Source organism: Pogona vitticeps, chromosome 1 (assembly GCF_051106095.1).
Source record: "Pogona vitticeps strain Pit_001003342236 chromosome 1, PviZW2.1, whole genome shotgun sequence".
NCBI lineage: Eukaryota > Metazoa > Chordata > Lepidosauria > Squamata > Agamidae > Pogona > Pogona vitticeps.
Window position 1 is genome coordinate 175,593,745 of NC_135783.1, and position 22,702 is coordinate 175,616,446.

Here is a 22,702-nt window from a genome sequence, read left to right on the forward strand (position 1 = left end):
ATTATAGAAATGACACCAATAATTTTAGGCTGCTTGTATTTGTGGAAGAAGAATGGAAGCTGTAGCTGATGCAAACAACCACTAGGGCCAATTGATAGATTTGCAAGATTGCCAAGCTTTACATTTTCTATGGCATTAAAAAGAGGCTCACAAACATAAAAATGCTTTACAGATCCTGGTCACAGGCAATGGGGGAAGAAAGTGAAGGTTCCCCTACCTACCTACCCACTCACGCACCCACTTTGTTCTTATTCTTTTCTGAATATTTACAACGGTGGCTTTCACATTTCATCAAGGGAATACACCAATAGAATATTACCTTCATTTTGGGCCACTATGTTAAGTGATTAACTTGGAAATAATTTATATAATTCACATTATGTGATGCGCTGTACCAATCAATCATCATTGGCAACTTTACAGAAAACCGGCATGCTAACCATGATCTTGCCCCACTAGCCAGTGGTAACCCTCAGTGTGGTACTGTACTCAGTTCCTGCCCTGAGTAGCTCCACAAGGAGAAGAGATCTTCTGTTCTTACACAGATGCTGTGAGGTAGCATTAAAAGCAGGAGACAAGTTTGGCCATTAAACAGAAAGGCACATGGCTGCTGATCGGGGCTGACCCAAGAGAGTTTTTCTTCCTGATTAGTAGAGAAATTGGCACCCTTCATCCTATTGCAGGTAAGTACTGTGACTGGCCTGGTAGGAGAACTTTACTTCAGCGCTGGTGACAGGATAGCCTCTTGATGGAGGGATGCAAGCTAGATTAGATGGTGTGTGGCAGGCTAGAGCTCAAAGCACTACTTTCTAAAAGGAACTTATTGCATTACTTATTACTTCCCAGCAGCCGGACACAGTTGCCAAAATTGTTTATAATTGCTCAAATAATTTGTTTCATTGTGTGTCACTACTGCAATGTCATTGCCAGGAGGCCAGAAAAATGCAAGGAAATCGTCTCTGGTTCCTTCTAGCAGTCGATTTCTGCTCCAAATCCAAAACGGTTATAACTTCTTTGTTTTGAGGGCAATGTGTGTGGAATTTGGACACATGAGAGAACTCGAAGCAAAGAATAAACCTGCCACAGTTCAAATAGCTTGTCTAAAGTATTTTAAATTTTTTGTTGCCTTCTATATCGCCTCACTGTGAGCCTTCATTTTGTTCTGTTTGTCTCTTTTTAGGCATTTGACCAGGCCTAGACCCTCCCTTTTTAAATACATATATGATATAGATGACCTTTGAGAATATGTTGGATACTATAATTAGAGTGTTAGTATTAGAAAAATACAAAGAAAGAAAATGCTAGTGTTGATCTTAAAATATTGACATTTCACCAATTGAGGTTTACTGTAAAATGTTAACATTTGTATAAAAGAAATTGTGTGTGTGTGTGTGTGTGTGTGTGTGTGTACGCTAATAAATAATTGAACACTTTTCAGTATATTTTATTTATTTATTTATTTTTTAATTTATATGCCGCCCACACTACCCAAAGGTCTCTTAAACTACACATGCATTGGCAAAAAATAGTAGTGCAGATAGATATATGAGTGAAGAAGGGGAAATTTCTTTCAGCTCAGTAGATTAAATAAATTGCAAAACACATATGATAGCTGGAATGATTATTGTTTTGAATTATACTGAATATTCTTGTTGGGTTTTTAAAAATCTAGATCCCCTGTCCTGGATCCCATGAATCTATATTTTCTCCCAGGATGTCAACATTGGTGGTAAAATTTGCCAGTTCCTTCTTCTTCCTGAAATGCCATCCAAAAATGTGTACCAGAGGATCGGGTGACACAGTGTGGGAGGTACTGCTAGAGACTGCAGAAGGAAGGAAGGAAGGAAGGAAGGAAGGAAGGAATAGACCTTGTCCCTTTCTGCCAGCTACAACCTCAGCTAGACAGGGTCCCTCCTGTTCACAGAAGGTGCCCTACTATTCATGGAAAGGGAAGTCAAGATGTGACACATTTATTTCAGTGGAGGTTGAACAGCAGAACCTTGCAGTGGATTGTGTTAAAAAATATTCCGTATATATGTTTATTTAATTCAGTACATGCCAATGTACTGAATATTTTATATGTAAAATGGTACTATATTTCCCATTTGTAACAGTTATAAGCCCAGAGAGCAGCAAACCAAATGCCATGATTAATACAGTCAATTACCTTACCTTCATAGTTCAAAGTACTGTACTGAAAAGAAACCCACCCACTGAATCACTGTAGCAGCTGCAAAACACAGTTATTGGAATTAAAATATATGCATGATATGAACATTCTGCTTAAACTATGTTGGGGAAATGTATACACTTCTTCAGTTGTGCTAGTATTCCATGTATCAGTAAAGACAGATTGGTTTCTTCTTCTCCTGAAGCAAATAGAACTTAATTATAAATATTTTTGTGATAACCAGTGTGGTGTAGTGGATAGAGTAATTAACTTGGATTTCAGCAGCCTGGGTTCAAATGCCTGCTTGACCATTGAAATTCACTGGGGAAGGTGACAGAACATGTAAAACCACTCCCTAATTACAGTGGTGCCTCTCAAGATGACTTTAATTCGTTCTGCAAAAATCGTCTTGTGAAAAAAATTGTCTTGCGAGGTTCCCTATGGATCGGTCTCAAAAAAAAAAAGTATTGCGAAGCATCGGTCTAAAAAAAAGTCTTGCAAAGCATCAGTCTCAAAAAAAAAGTCTTGCAAAGCATGGTCATAGAAAAAAAGTCTTGTGAAGCACCATAACGATCGCAAAAACCAATTGTCTTGCAGGTTTTTCGTACCACGAGGCAATCGTCTAGCGAGGCACCACTGTATCTGACTTACCTTGAAAGCCCACTTTGAGTTGCTACAAATAAGTTTCCTTCAAATAGTAACCACTGGGATTTCATGAGATACCACAACATGTGGGAGGGGCTAAACTTGCCCTCCCTCCTAACAGGCTTCTGAGAAAATTACATGGAGTTCAAATTTCATGGCTGTGATATATGCACATTCCCCGTTGATTTGACTTTACATCAGGAGTGGGCAAAGTGCAGCTCTCCAGATGCTGTTGGACTGCAACTTCCAGCATTCTTCACCATGGGCTTTGGTGGCTAAAGCTGTTGGGAGCTGCAGTTCTGCAGCATCTAGAGGGCTGAACTGTGCCTGCCTCAGTATCGCTTTGCAGAAAAACAGGTCTCAGTGGAACCTGTAACTATGGTTTACATAGCAAATACACAGTACTAATAACAGTCTGACAATCAGGACCTTTTTTCAGTAAATAAATGGCTGCATGCCCATGTCCTTCTCAGGAGTACAGTGTTCACAGGTAACATTGCTAACTCAAGACTCTGGTGGAACGTTTTTATGGAAAATGTATATAAGTTCCTTACACCTTGAAGCTTGTAAAAATAAGATGAAGGAGATGTGGAAATACACCACAACTTCTAACAGTCAGACCTCCCTTCCTTTGCTATAGAATTGATATAATTTGGATTATAAACAATTGTTTGAAAAAAAATGTAACAAAATAATTGAACTTTTGATAACTGGCTATAGGTAGGGCAATATTTAGATACTTGTAAAAAATTGAAACAGTTAAGCCTATGTTGCCCCTGCATATGTTTTTTCTTATTTTCCCTTGCTAATGTTTATAATGTTTATAATACTAATTGTATGCTAATGTTTCTATGTTTTTTTAAAAATTGTTTTTGATATTCTGTTAGCCGCCCAGAGTGGTAGAATATACCAGATGGGCGGGATATAAATCGAACAAATAAAATAAAATAAATAATAAAATAAATTGAACCCTGTTTGGTACTATTCCAATATGTTCTCATTGCCCAGACGGTTTTGTCCAGGTGGCAATTTCCTCTGAAGCCCTCTATCCTCCCAGGCCTTCATGAGGTTCTCGCTCTTCTTCTTTCTTCGCTGCCACCAGGTATTACTACTTTAATACCATTTGATCAAGGAGACATGTGTGCTTTTAAAACTTATTTATTAGATCAGGGAAGTTCATATAGGATTATTACTCACTAGGTAAATCGCAGGTTGCTAATCACTTGTATCTAAGTCAATTCTACTTTAACTTTAAAACTCTCTTAACTCTCTGTTCCCTTCAGCGTTCTTACAGACCTCTAACTCACTCTAAGTTCACTTTTAAGTTTCACACTGTCTCTCACTCACAAAATCTCTCTCCAACTCCCTACACCAGCCTTTATATCCAGCCCCCTCCCCCTTTGGCTCCACCTTCCATCCTCCCATTGGCTCCTACACCACTGTTGAGCGGTGACGGACAGGTGAGGGCAGGGCTGTTCACTACAGTCCATGCTGGGGGTGGGGAAGAAACTAGTTCACAGTTCACTTGGTTCACAATTTAAATGCTTACCAACACGTTCATTTCCTGCACCAATAAGTGAATCCAAATAGAGTTATGTTGCAGAACACAGGGCGTTGTTACATGTAAAAAAAAAAAACCTCACTGGGTTTCACATACAGTATTTGAAATCAATTTTTGAAATTCTGACTAAATGAGTCAGAGTAACATGCAGCTTTTTTGCCTTGGAAATGTGGTTTTGTTGTTGCAGTAGTAAAGCAAGGTATTTTACTCATTAATTCTAAATCAATTGTGAAATCAATTTTTTTTAATTCGCTTCAGCATATGTGAATGCCTCTGTTGGTGTCAATCGTATTTGTGGAATTTGTCAAGTAATGTATGCCAGGATCAGGATTTGGGGCTGTAGCGAAACCATCCAGTCTGTTCTGTTATATATTGCTTTTCCTTTTCTATCTGTAGTATTGATCTAGCACTTACCCTACTTTGAAAGAAATAAGACAAATATTTAAAAATAACACAAGCACTGGCAGCAGCAAGGGGCTGTGAGAGGCAAGGTGTTCACCTGTGTCAGAGCCTCTCTGTTCTCACCACTTCTTCATTTTTCCTGCTTTCAGTTGAAGCCAGAGGGAATCAGAAGAACAAGAGTATGGCTTAGGCTTTAAAAAAAAAAATCAGAAAAGAGAACCAACAGGATGCACAAACTGATTCAAAAACCAGGTGACTACTACATGACTTTAAACTGACTTTAAAAAAATTCAATCCATCTCCAGATTAATTTCATACTGTAACTGCACTCTTACACTTTCCTGCAATTTCCAATACAGTTCTCTAAATTTTAAAAAAATGCATATAGAAGTGGTATATTAGGAAGAAGACTTTGCAGAAATGTGTATATCTGTGAAAACCATATATAAAAATGCATTCTGTTTCATTAAGTTGCTTTAAGGACTGTGCACATTAGGAAAAAGTACATATACCATATATAGATTTTTAAAAATTGGATACTAGAAATTCATTGGAATCCTACTGTGTGTGTAAGGTTTGCCATGGCTATTTGGCAAGATTCCAGGGCTCCTCTTGGTTATCCAATTGAACACGTGTCCAGGCACTTGACTGAGACATGCCCCAACAACCCATCAGTTGGCCATGATTATCTGCAGCAAGTTACGCAAATCCTATGCAAACAACAATAGGATTCTGGTCATTGTGTATGAAAATATATTGTGTATATTGAGAGAGATGCACACAAAAATTAATTCCATATACATTTTTTTTAAAAAAATCAAATATCCACACTGATAAGGAAGAGGGACAAAATGAAATTAAGGGTGAAAAAATATATGAAAAATGATGTGTTATGGTTGTTGTGGGTTTTTTGGGCTCTTTGGCCGTGTTCTGAAGGTTGTTCTTCCTAACGTTTCGCCAGTCTCTGTGGCCAGCATCTTCAGAGGACAAAGAGCCTGAAAAACCCACAACAACCATTATATCCCGGCTGTGAAAGCCTTCGCAAATACAATGATCTGTTAATTTAGCAGTCCTACATAAGCTTAGCATTAAACTGGCATCTGCAGAAGCAAATTGTTTAAAGAACCCTTTTTACACTGTTTAAGTTCAATTAGATTTTTATCTGCACACATCCGAAGCAAGGGCACAATATGACACCCAGACAAAAAAGAATGGATGAACAAAAGAGGTGTGAATGGAACAAAAGATGTTGTGATTTGTGGAAAATATGTGGAAAGGAGCTATTGAAAGCATTACTATTTGATAAGTGTTTACCAGAAACTCAGTTATGGCTACTCATTCAAACAGAAGGATTCTTTCCTGTAAAATACTAGAAAATCAAGGCCCCATTTTAAAAAATACTGCTTAATTTTCATTCCGATAGATATGTCTTTTCTACTAATTCCTTCAGGTTTGCATTCATACAGAACCAGTCGAATGCAATCATAATAAAATAACCCACACGGTAATTTTAAAGGGAATGGTGAAAGCATGAATGTATTCTGGAAACAGGCATACAATATATATAAAAAAGCTCTCTCTCTACAGTATGATAGGTGAGTAGGTAGGAGAGGTCTTGGCTCAATATTTTCTGTTTTCACATAGTTTAAAATTAATGAAAAAACACCCAGACTGTAAACTAAAGGGTAAGCAATAAATAACCTGTTATGAAACACATATTTCTCAAATTGTTCATTGACATAAATAAATAGCCTATTCCACAACCTTTCTTTTTACACCTAAACAGGAAATGCACAAAGGAAATCAATTGAAAACTCAGAAAATGGAACCTTCCCGATCAATTTTTCCAGCAAGCCTCCAGCAGTATATTTAAAGACTGCTCTGCCTCAGATCATAGCACTTGTCAACCAGTCTCAAATTCTTTGCCCATATCTCTGGATAAGATTGTATTTATCACATAGAGATCAGACTGGCTTTCTTTTCTTATTTCCTTCTTCTTAAAAATAAGGATTACCACCCCTCCCTTTACACGGATGGTCTTTATATGACTTTTACACACTAAAGAGAAATCAGAAGAAATTATGAATGCAATATTTTGAGATTTAATGCATACAATACTAATGTTGATCTACACATTCATAATCTAATGACATACATTTGAAATCCTTTCTATCTGTTTCATAAAACTGGGATGTAAATAATTTTCCTAAAAATTCAGTGATAATTTTCTTCTTCATATTCTGAACTGTTGGATATAGTTAAATATAATTCGATGTGGCAAGCAGTATATAACATTTATTATTATTATTATTATTATTATTATTATTATTATTATTATTATTATTATTATTATTATTATTATTATTATTATTATTATTATTATTATTATTATTATTATTATTATTATTATGTTGTTGTTGTTGTTGTTGTTGTTGTTGTTGTTGTTGTTGTTGTTGTTGTTGTTGTTGTTGTTGTTGTTGTTAAAAATATGAGGCATAATCAATTCAAATTATAAAAACATTGACTGGTATTACTGTATATAACAGATACAAGTTTTAACCAAAAACCTAAGTATCTATTAAACATCAGCACAGTATGTATGCTGTCCCCTTCACGGATTGCTGCCTTGTCGTGGCGAAGGGGCTTGAGTATTCAGAAAACCTATGGGCAATGCCATGCAGGGCCACCCAAGATGGACAGGTCATAGTGGAGAGTTCCAACTAAACGCGATCCACGTGGAGCAGGAACTGGCAATGCCACTCCAGTATCTTTGCCAAGAAAACTCCATGGACAGAAACAAAAGGCTAAAAGATATAACGCTGGAAGATGAGCCCGTCAGGTCGGTAGGTGTCCATCATACTACTGAGGAAGAGCAGAGGACAACTACAAGTAGCTCCACAGCTATTGAAGTGGTTGGGCCAAAGCTGAAAGGACTCTTAGCTGCAGATGTGCGTGGAAGTGAAAGGAAAGTCCGATGCTGCAAAGAAAAATACTGCATAGTGTTGGATGGTCAAGCAATCTAGATGTAAATTTCAAAGGGGAAGGGCCTGCAACACAAACTAACTTGTTTGCTTGTTTGTTTACATGCTGACCAATTAGAGAGTTTGTTGTTCCCGGGTAGGGAGGCTCCACCCCTGTTTCCGGCCCTCCTGGCCATGAGGTGATTCGACCACCATTGTTGGTCACCATTCCTGCACACGCTCTTCACCTGGAAAGATGTAAAGGTTCCATGCCGGCCCACTGAGCCTGGAGACCCCTCCAGCCACGTGGGGCCAGACCAGAAGAACATTGTATTCGCTATTTTTATTCCTGTATCTACCTGAAACCTTCTAAATGCTTATCTTCGTGAGTACAATATAGATTTCTTTCTTTTATACAAAAAGGCCTCCTGAGTGTTATTCTTGAGTGCTAGTGTTTGGTGAGGGGCGGGTACAAAGGGAAACTTCTAGCTAATTCTGCCTGAACCGGCTGGCACTTCCGCTGTGCATTTGTACTGGAATTCAGTACAGTAGCAGAACTCTCAACAGGTTATGTGGCCCAGAGAATGACTAAACAGCCAGCAAAAAGGAAAAGACTAGCTAAGAAGTATTTTTCGGGTGTTTGTTGTTTTCCAAGTGTATCTTGCGTTTCTTTTTCTCCCCCCCCCTCAATATACCAAACTAGCTGAAGAGAGTTTGCTATTGTTTGCTTGTTGATTTTGTGCTGAAAAGGAGGCAGGAATGGCAGAAAAGAAGGAAGTTAAATTGCCAGCCTTAACCTCATTTAATTTTGTGAGATGGAAACAAAGACTATTACTGGAATTTAAGGGCATGGAGCTCAATGATTGCTTAAATTCAGACAAACCAGAAGAAAGCAAAGCTAAAGTAGAATGGGAAAAGAAAGATATAACTGCACAAACAATAATTTTTCGCAACCTAACTGATGAACAATTGGCCTATGTTGCAAATTGTGAAACAGCAAAAGAAATGCTTAAAAATCTGGAGGAATCTTTTGGGATTGCAAGCCACCAAACTGAGGCAGCATTAATTAAGGATTTAACCAGGATCCGCTTAAATAATAAGAAGGATTGTGAAAAACACATATCTGAATTTTTAAATATTACAGATAATCTGATTGCATCTGGTCATCAAATGCCTGATAGTTTGAAAAGGGGATTTCTGCTAGCATCCCTAGGAGAACGTTTTGATGCTTTTGCCTCAGTTGTAAATGCACAACAGTTGTCTTTTGATGCCAGTGTTAAGGCTCTGAGAGATGAATGCAGAAACCAGGCAGGAGGCTATTTCAGTTCCCAAGAGGCAAGTGGATCAAATTACCTGATTCAAAACAGGAGCCATAGAAAGGCTCCGCCCCACGACCAATCACGTATCAGCTGCTGGTCTTGTGGGAGGAAAGGACATAAATCAAGGGACTGTGACACCCACAAGGAGGCTCCAGCCAATGGGAGCTCTCACCAAGTTGAACAAAGAGCTAGCAAAGGCAAGAATGCAGCTTCTGGTCACAAGAGGGACAGAGCTACAGAAAGGCCAAAGAAAGAAACTAAACAGAGTGCATTTATAGCTTATGAAGTTACACCGAGCTACCAGAGAAATAGAGGCTCATGGATTATTGACAGTGGATGTTCACAGCATGCTACTCATGACAAAACATTTTTTAAAACTTTTGATTCATCAGCCAATGGGCAAATTAAGGTGGCTGATGGGAACTGTGTGGAGGTGCAAGGCAAGGGGTCTGGAACTTTGATGTGTCTAACACCAAATGCAGTCTATGAAACTACTGTAAGTGACGTGGTCTATGTTCCCAACCTTGACTGCAATATGCTCAGTGTGTCAAGTCTCGCGAAAAAGTGTTTTGATGTACATTTTTATGGTGAAAAATGCACAGTTGAAAAGGACAATGAAATATATTTGGAAGCTTATGAATCTAATGGCATATATAAAGTCAGTCTCTTAGATGAACAGGTGCAGATCAACACAGCGCAGACGGTGCAAGAAGAAGTGAGCAGCCTGGACCTGTGGCATCGCAGATTTGCACATAGAGACACAAGTGCAATCCTGGAACTGCACAAAAGGAATCTGGTCAAAGGACTTGAGGTAAAGCCACATGACAGTAACAAGACATCCAGGTGCGTAAGTTGCCTTACAGAAAAAGGGGTCAGACCCTCATTTCATTCAAGTACTGAACAAAGGAGCACAAAAGTGTTAGACTTGATTCACACTGACTTATGTGGACCAATTAATGTACCATCGATGGGAGGCAACAGATATATTCTAATTTTTCTGGATGATTTTTCAAGGTACTGTGTCACCTACCTACTGAAGGACAAGAGTGAAACCCACAACCTTCTGAGGAAATACGTGGCCATGGTGAGCAACAAATTTGAAAGAAAACCTAAGGTTTTTCAGTCAGATAATGGTGGTGAGTACATTTCAAACCACACACAGACATTCTTTGAGGAACAAGGTATCCTACACAGAAGGACTGTTCCATACACACCAGAACAAAATGGAGTAGCTGAGAGAAAACTAAGGTCTCTTCTGGAGATGACTAGATGCATGCTTACAGATGCAGAGCTACCCACCAGGATGTGGGGTAAAGCTATTATAACTGCTACTTACCTTCAGAACAGACTACCAACAAAAGCTACCACAAAAACACCATTTGAACTTTGGCATGGTAGAGTCCCAAACATCTCACACATTAGAGTTTTTGGAAGCATTGCATACTCTTACATTCCCAAAGAGAAAAGGCATAAGTTGGACTCTAGAACTGAACAAACAATTCTTATTGGGTATGATTCAGGTGTCAAGGGTTACAGAGTCATGAATCTGAGAACTGGTGAGGTCAGTACAAGGCACGTGGTTCACTTTGGTGAACAAAGGAAGGCTGACAAGAGAGGGACTGTGCTAGACAACTCTGATGAACAGAATCAATACAGCCAACCTCTCCTAGACATACCTATCCCAGTGCCCTCACAAAACGAACCAGAGGAAGAGGAAGATGATGATGAGATGAAGAATGAGAGCAGTACACCAACAGAAGGGGATACAGATGAAGCAGTCGACAACTCTGCAGAACCAGAGGATGGCACCACGCTGCCAGAGGTTCCAGAACCAGAGGTCAGATGCTCATCACAGTCCAACAGAGGTGTGCCGCCGCTTCGCCTGTCCTACCTTGCAAGGTCGCCGCAGACAGACGAGCCAGCGAGCTGGGAAGAAGTTGAACAAATGCCAGCACAAGAGGGAGCCAAATGGAAACAAGCTGCGAAAGAGGAGATAGAAGCCCTACACAAGAATGAAACATGGACATTGACAAAGTTACCAGCAGGAAAGAAAGCAATCGGATGCAAATGGGTATTCAAAGAGAAAAAGGGAGCAGATGGACAAGTGGAACGCTACAAAGCAAGATTAGTTGCCAAAGGATTTCTACAAAAGTATGGAGAAGACTTTGATGAAACCTTTGCTCCAGTTGTGAAACACAGCACTATAAGAATGCTCCTGAGTATTGCAGCATCCAGACAGATGCTAGTCAAGCACCTAGATGTCAAAACTGCATTTCTTCATGGCGAAATTGAAGAAGACCTCTACATGCGACAACCACCAGGCTTCATTGACAAGAAGCACCCCGACTTTGTCTGCAAACTGAAGAAAGGCCTTTATGGACTGAAACAGGCAGCCAGAGCCTGGAATGAGAAGTTGAACAAAATGCTACTTCAGCAAGGCTTCACGCAAGGAAGAGCAGATCAGTGCCTGTATACTAGGAACAGGAATGGACACTACACATATATTCTAGCCTATGTTGATGACCTCATAGTAGCAACCCATGAAGAAGGGGAGTACAGAGGTATAGTACAGAATCTGAGCAAAGAGGTAGAAATAAAGGAGCTGGGAAATGCGACATATTATTTGGGTATTCAAATTGAGAAAGCAGCAGATGGCTCATATTTATTGAGTCAGAAACAAAAGATACTTGAACTGTTAGATATGCTAGGTATGCAGGATGCCCATGGTGCTGCTACACCAATGACTACAGATTTTTACAAAAGTAAAGAGAAAGGAGAACCTTTGCCCGACAATAACCAGTATAGAGCAGCTATAGGGAAGCTCTTATACTTGACAACTACTGCAAGACCTGATATTGCCACTGCAGTAGGAATATTGAGCAGAAAAGTCAGCTCACCGACACAGAGTGATTGGACAGCAGTAAAAAGAGTAGTTAGATACTTGAAAGGGACCATGGACTTTAAGCTAAGACTGCCAGCTAGTGACACCCCAAAACTTGTGGGAATGGTAGATTCGGACTGGGCTGAGGATCCAGAAGATCGTAAATCCACTAGTGGTTTCCTCTTTATGTATGGGGATGGTCCTATCTCATGGGGCAGTCGTAAACAGGATGTTGTAGCTTTGTCTTCCACAGAAGCAGAGTTCATTGCAGCGGCAGAAGCATGCAGAGAACTGCTATGGCTGGAGAAGCTGCTGACGGACTTCGAGATAGAAGGAGGAACACCGTTCCAGATGATGGAGGACAATCAAAGCTGCATCAGGCTATCGCATGCAGAAAAGATGAACGCGCGCACCAAGCACATTAGTGTGAGACATGAGTTAGCGCGAGACCTGGTCCAGAGGGGTACCATTCAGATTACCTACTGTCCGTCCACGGAGATGACAGCAGACATCCTGACAAAACCTCTACCAAGAGATCGCTTCCAGAACCTGCGAAGCATGATGGGACTTGTTGAAATTTAGCATGCTAGATTGAGAAGGGGTGTTGGATGGTCAAGCAATCTAGATGTAAATTTCAAAGGGGAAGGGCCTGCAACACAAACTAACTTGTTTGCTTGTTTGTTTACATGCTGACCAATTAGAGAGTTTGTTGTTCCCGGGTAGGGAGGCTCCACCCCTGTTTCCGGCCCTCCTGGCCATGAGGTGATTCGACCACCATTGTTGGTCACCATTCCTGCACACGCTCTTCACCTGGAAAGATGTAAAGGTTCCATGCCGGCCCACTGAGCCTGGAGACCCCTCCAGCCACGTGGGGCCAGACCAGAAGAACATTGTATTCGCTATTTTTATTCCTGTATCTACCTGAAACCTTCTAAATGCTTATCTTCGTGAGTACAATATAGATTTCTTTCTTTTATACAAAAAGGCCTCCTGAGTGTCATTCTTGAGTGCTAGTGTTTGGTGAGGGGCGGGTACAAAGGGAAACTTCTAGCTAATTCTGCCTGAACCGGCTGGCACTTCCGCTGTGCATTTGTACTGGAATTCAGTACAGTAGCAGAACTCTCAACACATAGAAACCTGGAATGTAAGATCTATGAACCTTGGTAAGCTGGATGAGGTCAAACAGGAGATGGCAAGAGTAAACATTGACATCCTGAGCGTCAGTGAACTAAAATGGATGCGAATGGGCGAATTCAATTCAAACGATTATCATATCTACTATTGTGGGCAAGAATCCTGTAGAAGAAATGGAGTAGCCCTCCTAGTCAACAAAAGCGTGAGAAAAGCTGTACTGGGATACAATCTCAAAAATGATAGAATGATTTCAATACAAATCCAAGGCAGAGTTTTCAACACCACAGTTATCCAAGTTTATGCACCAGCCACCGATGCTGGAGAGGCTGAAATTGACCAATTCTAGGAAGACTCACAACACGTTCTAGAAATGACACCAAAGAAAGATGTTCTTCTCATTATAGGGGACTGGGGAGTTAAAGTAGTGTGTCAAGAGATAAAAGGAACAAGGTAAATTTCACCTTGGGGTTCAAAACGAAGCAGGGCAAAGGCTAATAGAGTTTTGTCAAGAGAACAAGCTGGTCATCACAAACACTCTTTTCCAACAACACAAGAGGCATCTCTACACATGGACATCACCAGATGGGTAATACCGAAATCAGATTGATTATGTTCTCTGCAGCCAAAGATGGAGAAGCTCTATACAGTCAGCAAAAACAAGACCTGGAGCTGATTGTGGCTCCAGTCTTCAGCTTCTTATAGCAAAACTCAAGCTTAAACTGAAGAAAGTAGGAAAAACCACAGGGCTACTCAGGTATAATCTAAACCAAATCCCTTATGAATACACATAGTGGAAGTGAAGGACAGATATAAGGAACTAGATTTGGTGGACAGAGTGCGAGAAGGACTATGTATGGAGGCTCATAACATTGTACAGGTGGCAGCAACAAAAACCATCCCAAAGAAAAGGAAATGCAAGAAACCAAAGTGGCTATCCAATGAGGTGTTACAAATAGCAGAGAAGAGAAAGGAAACAAAATGCAAGGGAGAAAGGGAAAGTGAAAGAAAATTGAATGCAGACTTCCAAAGAATAGCAAGGAGAGTCAAGAGGGCCTTCTTAAATGAACAGTGCAAAGAAATAGAGGAAAAGAATAGAAAGGGAAAAATCAGAGATCTGTTCAAGAAAATTGGAGATATTAAAGGAACCTTTTGTGCAAAGATGGACATGATTGAGGGCAAAAATGGTAGCGACCTTACAGAAGCAGAAGACATCAAGAAGAGGTGGCAAGAATACACAGAGGAATTATACCAGAAAGATCTGGCTATCCCGGACAACCCAGATACTGTGGTGCCCCGCATGATGACAACCCTGCATGACGATGAAATCCCTTGACAATGACTTTTTTGCGATCGCTATAGCGATTGCAAACCATGCTTCCTATGGATTTTTTTCACTTTATGTTTTTGGTTTTTTTTGAGGGTTCTGGGAAAACCCAGTGCTTTATTAGTTCCCAAACTCCTATTTTAAGACAGTTCCTTTCCATGTAGTGATGTACAAAAACCAATGAAAACCTAGAATATACACCAATTGTAATAAAAGAATTTTTGAAGTAGCTATGAACATATAGAAACTCCATTATGGAAAAAAGGCCTAACACAGAGATCAGGTTCGGATTTTAGCATGTCTTATTTATCTACTGTTCCGCTTCAAGTTCTCTTTGCAGGCATACATTGGAGTGACACTTTTCTTATTAAACACTTTTTGCTGCAGTGCACACATCTTTTTCTTTTTACCCTGATCTAGTAGTTAAACCACTGCACTGCATTGATTCTAATGTTTCATTGACTGCAGTGGGTCTTTTTTTTGAATTTTTTTTAATTCACACATTTATTCACACAGAAATGAAAACAAGACAAATAGAGACAAGAAAAAAAGAAAAGGAAAAAAAGGAAAAAGAACTAACCCACCCCCTTTGGAGTCCGAGACTCCAGCTTTGTTAACCCATCTGCTCCCCCAATTTCATTTCCCGTATGTGCTAAGTAGATATAGATACATCATAAACTTTGCCCTACACTCCTGTCTTCTTCTGGGCCCAAGAATATATTACTTCCCAGCTTTTTTTTACATAGTCTCTTGTTTGTTCCCGTAGTGCTTCTGATAGAGTGTCCAGTTCTGCTGTATCCCATAGCTTCTTTAACAACTCTTCTATCGTTGGAACCTCTTCGGTTTTCCATTTTTGGGCCCAGAGTAGTCTAGCTGCTGTGAGTATATATATAAGACAATGCTTCAATTTATTATCATTAATGCCTGATATGACATTCAATGATAATAATCTAATTTCTGCTGGGTAATTTCTTTTGCTACATCCCATACCTGTGTCCAGTAATTTTTGACCTTTTCGCATGTCCACCACATATGATAATAAGTTCCTGCATTCTTTTTACACTTCCAGCATATATTGCTGTTACCCTCTGATATTTTTGCGAATCTTACAGGTGTGTAATGCCATCTATAGAACATTTTAAGGATGTTTTCTCTAAGATTTGCTGGTTTAAGCATCTTATAGCTTTCTTTCCAAATCTTAGTCCAGTCATCAAGATCCACACTGTATCCAAATTTTTTTGCCCATTTTACCATTTTCTCTTTCACCCTCTCATCCTCTAAATCATATTCTACTAATTATGAATACATTTTTTATTATTCTTTCATTCGTATATATCCACAGTCTATCCACTTGTATTTTAACCTCAAAGAAACCCACCATCCTATCTTTTTTGTATCTTGATTCTAATTTTACCATTGACCACCAATCAACAGCTATACCCATTTTTTCAAGCTCTTGTTTGTCCTTTATCTTCTGCTCATTAGTTAACAGGTTTTCATATGTAGTTAGCATTCCTTTCTGGTTCAGGGTTTTTAATGTAAATGCTTCTATGGGTGCCACCCACAATGGGATTTTCTCATAAATTTGTGCTTGAAATTTTTGCCATACCATCCCTAGGGCCTTCCTAATAATGTGTTCTCCAAACTGTGAGTGTTCCCTATATTTCCCATTCCATACATATGCGTGCAGGTTTTTTCACTTTATGTTGATTACGTCTCTGCTTCGCAAACTGTTCGCAAAACGGCCGGAGCTGCTCCTGGGACTGCACCAGACCATCGTGCCTACACCCAGAAGGAGCCAAAGACCATCTGCCGGCCATTAAGAGCCTCGTGGCGCAGTGGTTAAAATGCTGTATTGCAGCTAAAACTGTGCTCACGACCTGGGGTTCAAATCCCAGGTAGCCGGCTCAAGGTTGACTCAGCCTTCCATCCTTCCGAGGTCGGTAAAATGAGTACCCAGCTTGCTGGGGGGGCAATGTGTAGCCTGTATAATTAAAATTGTAAACCGCCCGGAGAGTGCTTGTAGCGCTATGGGGCGGTATATAAGTCCAATAAATAAATAAATAAATAAATAAATATAATTTTTCCGGCTCCACAAAATGGCTTCCCTTTGCAAAATGGCTTCCCTCCCTTTGCAAAATGGGTGTTTTCTGGGCAGAAGCTTCGCAACACAGGGATTATAAACAGCTGATCGGCGGATCGTCACTGGACGACGAGGTATTTCCCCATTGGAACGCATTAACCGGTTTTCAATGCATTCCAATGGGTTGTGTTTTTTTGCATGACGACGATTTCGCTGTACAGCGATTTTGACAGAATGGATTATCATCGTCATACGGGGCACCACTGTAGTGTGGTTGCTGACCTTGAGCCAGACATCCTGGAGAGTGAAGTCAAGCAGGCCTTAGAAAGTATGGCTAACAACAAGGCCAGTGGAGGTAATGGCATTCCATCTGAACTAATTAAAATCTTAAAAGATGACACTGTTAAGGTGCTACACTCAGTATGACAGACCACTTTATCTACTTTGTAGAAATCTATATGTGGGACAGGAAGTAAGAGTTAGAACTGGATATGGAACAAAAAATTGGGAAATGACTAGGCTGTATATTGTCTCCCTGCTTTTTTAACTTATATGCATAATACATCATGCAAAAGGCTGGACTGGCTGAAGCCCAAGTCGGGATTAAGATTACCAGAAGAAATATCAACAACCTCAGATATGCAGATTATACCAATCTGATGGCAGAAGGTGAGGAGGAATTAAATAACCTTTTAATGAAGGTGAAAGAGGAGAGCACAAAAATGGTCTGAAGCTCAACATCAAAAAAACTAAGATCATGGCCACTGGCCCATCACCGCCTGGCAAATAGAAGGGGAAGATAGGCAGGCAGTGATAGATTATACCTTCTTGGGCTCCATGATCACTGTAGATGGTGACAGCACCCACAAAATTAAAAGACACCTGCTACTTGGGAGGAAAGTGATGACAAACCTAGACAGCGTCTTAAAAAGCGAAGACATCACCTTGCCGACAAAGGTCCACATAATCAAAGCTATGGTTTTTCTTGCAGCGATGTATAGAAGTGAGAGCTGGACCATAAAGAAGGCTGACCACCAAAGAATTGATGCTTTTGAATTGTGGTGCTGGAGGAGACTCTGGAGAATCCCCTGGACCACTGGTTCTTAACCTTGGGTTACTCAGGAGTTTTGGACTGCAACTCCCAGAAGCCTTCACAACCAACTGTGCTGGCTGGGGTTTCTGGGAGTTGCAGTTCAAAAACATCCGAGTAACAAAGGTTAAGAACCACTGCCCTGGACTTGGTTAGGCATCCTTCAGTCTCGAAAGACTATGGTAGCGTGCTCTGTATGGACTTGGAACAGCGTCTAGTGTGGCTGAGGAGGCCAATTCGAGAGTGACAATCCCTTCCACACTGAAGACAAATCCAATCTGTCCCCTGTCCAGCTCCCTGGTTTTGCTGCTTTTGTGATTTCCTCTTTGCCTCGGCCTGCTGGGCAAGGGTCGCTTCAAATTGGGAGAGGCCACGATGCAGTGCCTGCCTCCAGGCTGAACGCTCAGATGTCAGGGTTTCCCATCTGTTGAGGTCTACTCCTAAGGCCTTCAGATCTCGCTTGCAGACGTCCTTGTATCGCAGCTGTGGTCTCCCTCTGGGGCGCTTTCCCTGCACTAATTCTCCATACAGGAGGTCCTTTGGAATCCGACCATCAGCCATTCTCACGACGTGCCCAAGCCAACGTAGACGTCGCTGTTTCAGTAATGTATTCATGCTGAAAATTCCAGCTCGTTCTAGGACTACTCTGTTTGGGACCTTGTCCTGCCAGGTGATGCCAAAAATCCGTCGGAGGCAACGCATATGGAACGTGTTCAGCTTCCTCTCCTGCCGTGCACAAAGGGTCCAGGACTCGCTGCAGTACAGGAGTGTGCTTAGGACACAGGCTCTATAGACTTGGATCTTTGTATGTGTCGTCAGCTTCTTATTGAGCCATACTCTCTTTGTGAGTCTAGAGAACATGGTGGCTGCTTTGCCAATGCGTTTATCCAGCTCGACATCCAGAGAGAGGGTGTCGGAGATGGTTGAGCCAAGGTACACAAAGTCATGAACAACCTCCAATTCTTGTGTAGAGATGGTAATGGAAGGAGGTGAGTCCACGCCCTGGCCCATGACTTGTGTTTTCTTCAGGCTGATTGTTAGTCCAAAGTCTTGGCAGGCCTTGCTGAAACAATTCATGAGTTGTTGGAGGTCTTCAGCAGAGTGGGCAACGATGGCTGCATCATCTGCGAAGAGGAAGTCCCGCATGCATTTCAGTTGGACTTTGGTCTTCGCTCTCAATCTAGAGAGATTAAAGAGCTTTCCGTCTGATCTAGTCCGGAGATAGACACCCTCGGTTGCAGTTCCAAAGGCATGCTTCAGCATGACAGCAAAAATGATCCCAAAAAGTGTTGGTGCGAGGACACAGCCCTGTTTCACTCCGCTTCGGATGTCAAAGGGGTCTGATGTTGAGCCGTCAAAAACTACAGTGCCTTTCATTCCCTCATGGAAAGATCTGATGATGTTAAGGAGACGAGGTGGACATCCAATCTTGGGAAGCAGGGCCGGACTGGGACCAAAAATCGGCCCTGGCATTTAGAGCACACAGGCCCACCGGCTGTGGGGACACAGGCCCACCTGTTGTGGGCTCCATTCACGATATTGTGGCGCGCTGAAAGGCCGTTGCTGGTATAGTGGTATTGGTACATGCTTACAAGTTCTCCCTATCCCAATCATTGCCCTGGTTGTATAAATAACAAGGAGCATCAGGAAATCTAAACCTATAAAATCATCACGTTTAACAAAAAGTGTAATTAAAATTTAATGTTTAAATTTGTCAATGCTAGTGCTCTCTAAACAAAAAACACCAACAGTACAATGTGAGATCTTATAGCTATTTTAATGTATTGAAACATTAGATCATTAAACATAACTGCAACAAAACGTTCAATGTGAACAAGCCATAAGTAGCAGATCCTCCTACATCAACACTTCCACCAGGAACAAAAGGCTCGGCTCAAGAACTTTCCACCTCGTTTATGATTTGAACATTTTAAATTTGAACCCTACTAATACTGGAAAGACTTAGGAATGATACGTTATCAAGGAATAAGAAGACTTTGCAGGGCTTCAATACTCTCTGCAACTCTGTTGATGATGGCATCCACATCAAGACTCATGAGGATTTCTTTTTCTGTAGCTATTAACATGAATGAATCCAAATGGTCCTGGGATACAGTATTCCTCAGTCGATTCTTGATGAACCTCAAGGTGGAGAAGCTTCTCTCACAAGCAACTTGAGTAAATGATAGAGTCAGTAGGAATTTGTAGGCTAGACCTATCACATTATAGGCATCTGTTAATGTAGCGCCGTAGAATTTGATAGCAACAAATGGCACAGTTCTTACATGTTGCACATGGCTTATTTAACAGCTCCATTTCATCAAATTGTTGACTTAGATCTTCCATGGGCGTTTCTCTTGACACCCTTACAGTGTATTCTTCTAGCGCTGATGTCTTCAATTTGTCCCAATGCAAAGCTAGACTAGTTAATTCACACCGCAAATTTTCAGCTGTGGCATTCTCATTAAATTTGATCAAGACTTTACTTAAATCTTCCATTGCAGATATATGAAGCCCTTGTTCTCTTATGTTTGAAAAGTTCCTAGGGTCTAGGCATGCTGTGCTTAAAAGTGGGCTTGGGGGGGTCTCCGCTTTGCATCCTTTTCGTTTAAAAAAGCGGTTGCATGGTTTTAAGTGATTTTCTGCAGAATGCTAGTGTTTGGTGTGGCCTGAATATTTAAGATTTTGGTGTGTTCTGGTGTTTCTTGTTACCGATCTTAATGGAAAAAGAATTCAGAGGCTCCACCGCCTCAAGTTTGCGTTTCCACGACCGTCCTGAGAACCTTGACTGGCAGGGGTTAGCCTTAAAAAGTCAATGCTACTGTATATAGTAGGGCTTACTCCTTAAGCGTGTATGTATGGGATCGGAGCCTAAATAAAGAAGCCACGTGGCTGGACCTTTCCACAGCGCCCACCACAGGCAGTAGTTACCTAGGAGTAAATCCTATTGCATACAGTGGCGGTTCCGGTGATTAAAACTACAATGGTTTTGGCAGAGATTTCTCCCGGGCTTGGAAGGATCCGTTTGCTAGTTTGCTAAGAATGTATTTTTATTTTATTTTTTTGCACGAATTTTGCCTTGGCGATTGCACACCCTCCTTAAAAACCTGTTGCCTCTCCAGCCCCGTGCATGCATTTTCTTTATTTCCTGCACTGCAATGCCGCTTCTGGTTCACGCTCCCCCCCTCCCTCTTCCGGGAACGAGGAGACGATGTGTTACTTTGCAGAAACTAAGGAACTGCAGGGTGTCTGGGAGTGAATTTGTTTCCCCCACCCCACCCACTACCTTGGCTTTGCAACAGGAGGGAACCCCAATTGGGCTCCCCTGCAGCCTGTTGCATGCAAGGGTCTGAGGTCCCCGCCGCCCTCCGATTTCCGCCCCCCCCCGCGGACGGCCGCCCTTCCCGCGGATCCCGGCCCGGGGCCAGCCGATGTAAACATTCCACAAAAGGGCTCCCCAGAGAAGGGGCGGGGCCTCTGGGCCACCGCATGGGGCGGGGCCTGGAAAGGGTAGGCGGTAGGCGGGGCTTTTCCCTCTCCTCCCCTCTTGGGGAGACGGGCAAGTCCTTGGGCCAAAGGCGAGCCGGTTCCTCGAGCCCGCCGGCCAATAAGCGCGCCGTGAGGGCGGGGTGCCGCTTCTCATACGGACATTTTGGCTCCTCGCAGCCTTGCCCCTCCCTCTCTCTCTCTTTTCCCTCACAAACCTCCTTTTTAGCATCCCCTTCCTGGGAGCTGGCACACAATCACGGCGTCGGCGGCCAGCTAGCGCCGGCCGCTGATTGGCGCCTGAGTTGGAGTGGCATCGGCGGCTCCCAATCGCGGCGCGGGAGGTCTCCGCGGGGCAGCGGAGGGGCGGGATTTCCCAGGGAACAGAGAAGCGGGCAGCGCTCGGCGGCGGCGGCGGCGGCGGCCGTCCTGAGGTGGTTGGCTCTGTAGTCCTTGGGCTTCCCTTTTCCCCCCTTCCCTCCCTCCCTCCCTGCCCCCCAGTCCTCTCCACCCACATCATAGAGGGATGTATGCCTGAGGCAGGAACCGGCCCTTCTGACCATCGGCCCTTCTGGCATTTGCCAGAACTGCCAGATGGCCAGTCCGGCCCTGTTGGGAAGTATTTTAAAAAGGCCATCCCTGCTAACCAGATCAAATGCTTTTGTAAGGTCTATGAAGGCCACTAAGAGTGGCTGTTGTTGTTCCCTGCATTTCTCCTGCAGCTGTCGGAGGGAGAATACCATGTCAGTGGTGGATCTATTAGCTCGAAATCCGCACTGTGATTCTGGATAGACTCTGTCTGCAAGCACCTGGAGCCTCTTCAGAACAACACGGGCAAGCAGCTTCCCTACAACACTAAGAAGAGAGATGCCACGGTAGTTATTGCAGTCACCCCTGTCTCCTTTGTTCTTGTACAATGTGACAATGTTTGCATCCTTCATGTCCTGTGGTACTCCACCTTCCCTCCAGCAGAGACAAAAGATTTCGTACAGTTCGGTGGTGATGATCTCCTTACAGCATTTCAGCACTTCAGCAGGGATGTTATCCTTTCCAGGTGCCTTGCCGGAGGCGAGGGAGTCCAAGGCCGCTTTTATTTCTGCTAGGGTTGGTTCGCTGTCCAGCTCTTCCAAGACAGGTAGGCACTCAATGTTGTTTAATGCTTCTTTGGTTACTACATTCTCTCTGGAATATAGCTCAGAGTAGTGCTGTACCCTTGCAGTCCAGCCCTGGACTGCAAGGAGAAAAAACCTATCAATTCTAAAGGAAATCAACCCTGAGTGCTCACTGGAATGACAGATCCTGAAGCTGAGGCTCCAATACTTTGGCCATCTCATGAGAAGAGAAGACTCCCTGGAAAAGACCCTGATATTGGGAAAGTGTGAAGGCAAGAGGAGAAGGGGATGACAGAGGATGTTTGCACAGTATCGTTGAAGCTACCAACATGAATTTGACCAAACTCTGGGAGGCAGTGGAAGACAGGAGGACCTGACGTGCTCTGGTCCATGAGGGTCACAAAGAGTCAGACACGACTTAACAACTAAATAACAACAAATGTATGCTCTCCCTAATATTGCCAGGTTTTGTATCTCTGATGGTGTGATTTCGGAGATCTGCATCTGTTTATAGCACTGTGTGAAATTTCTTGAG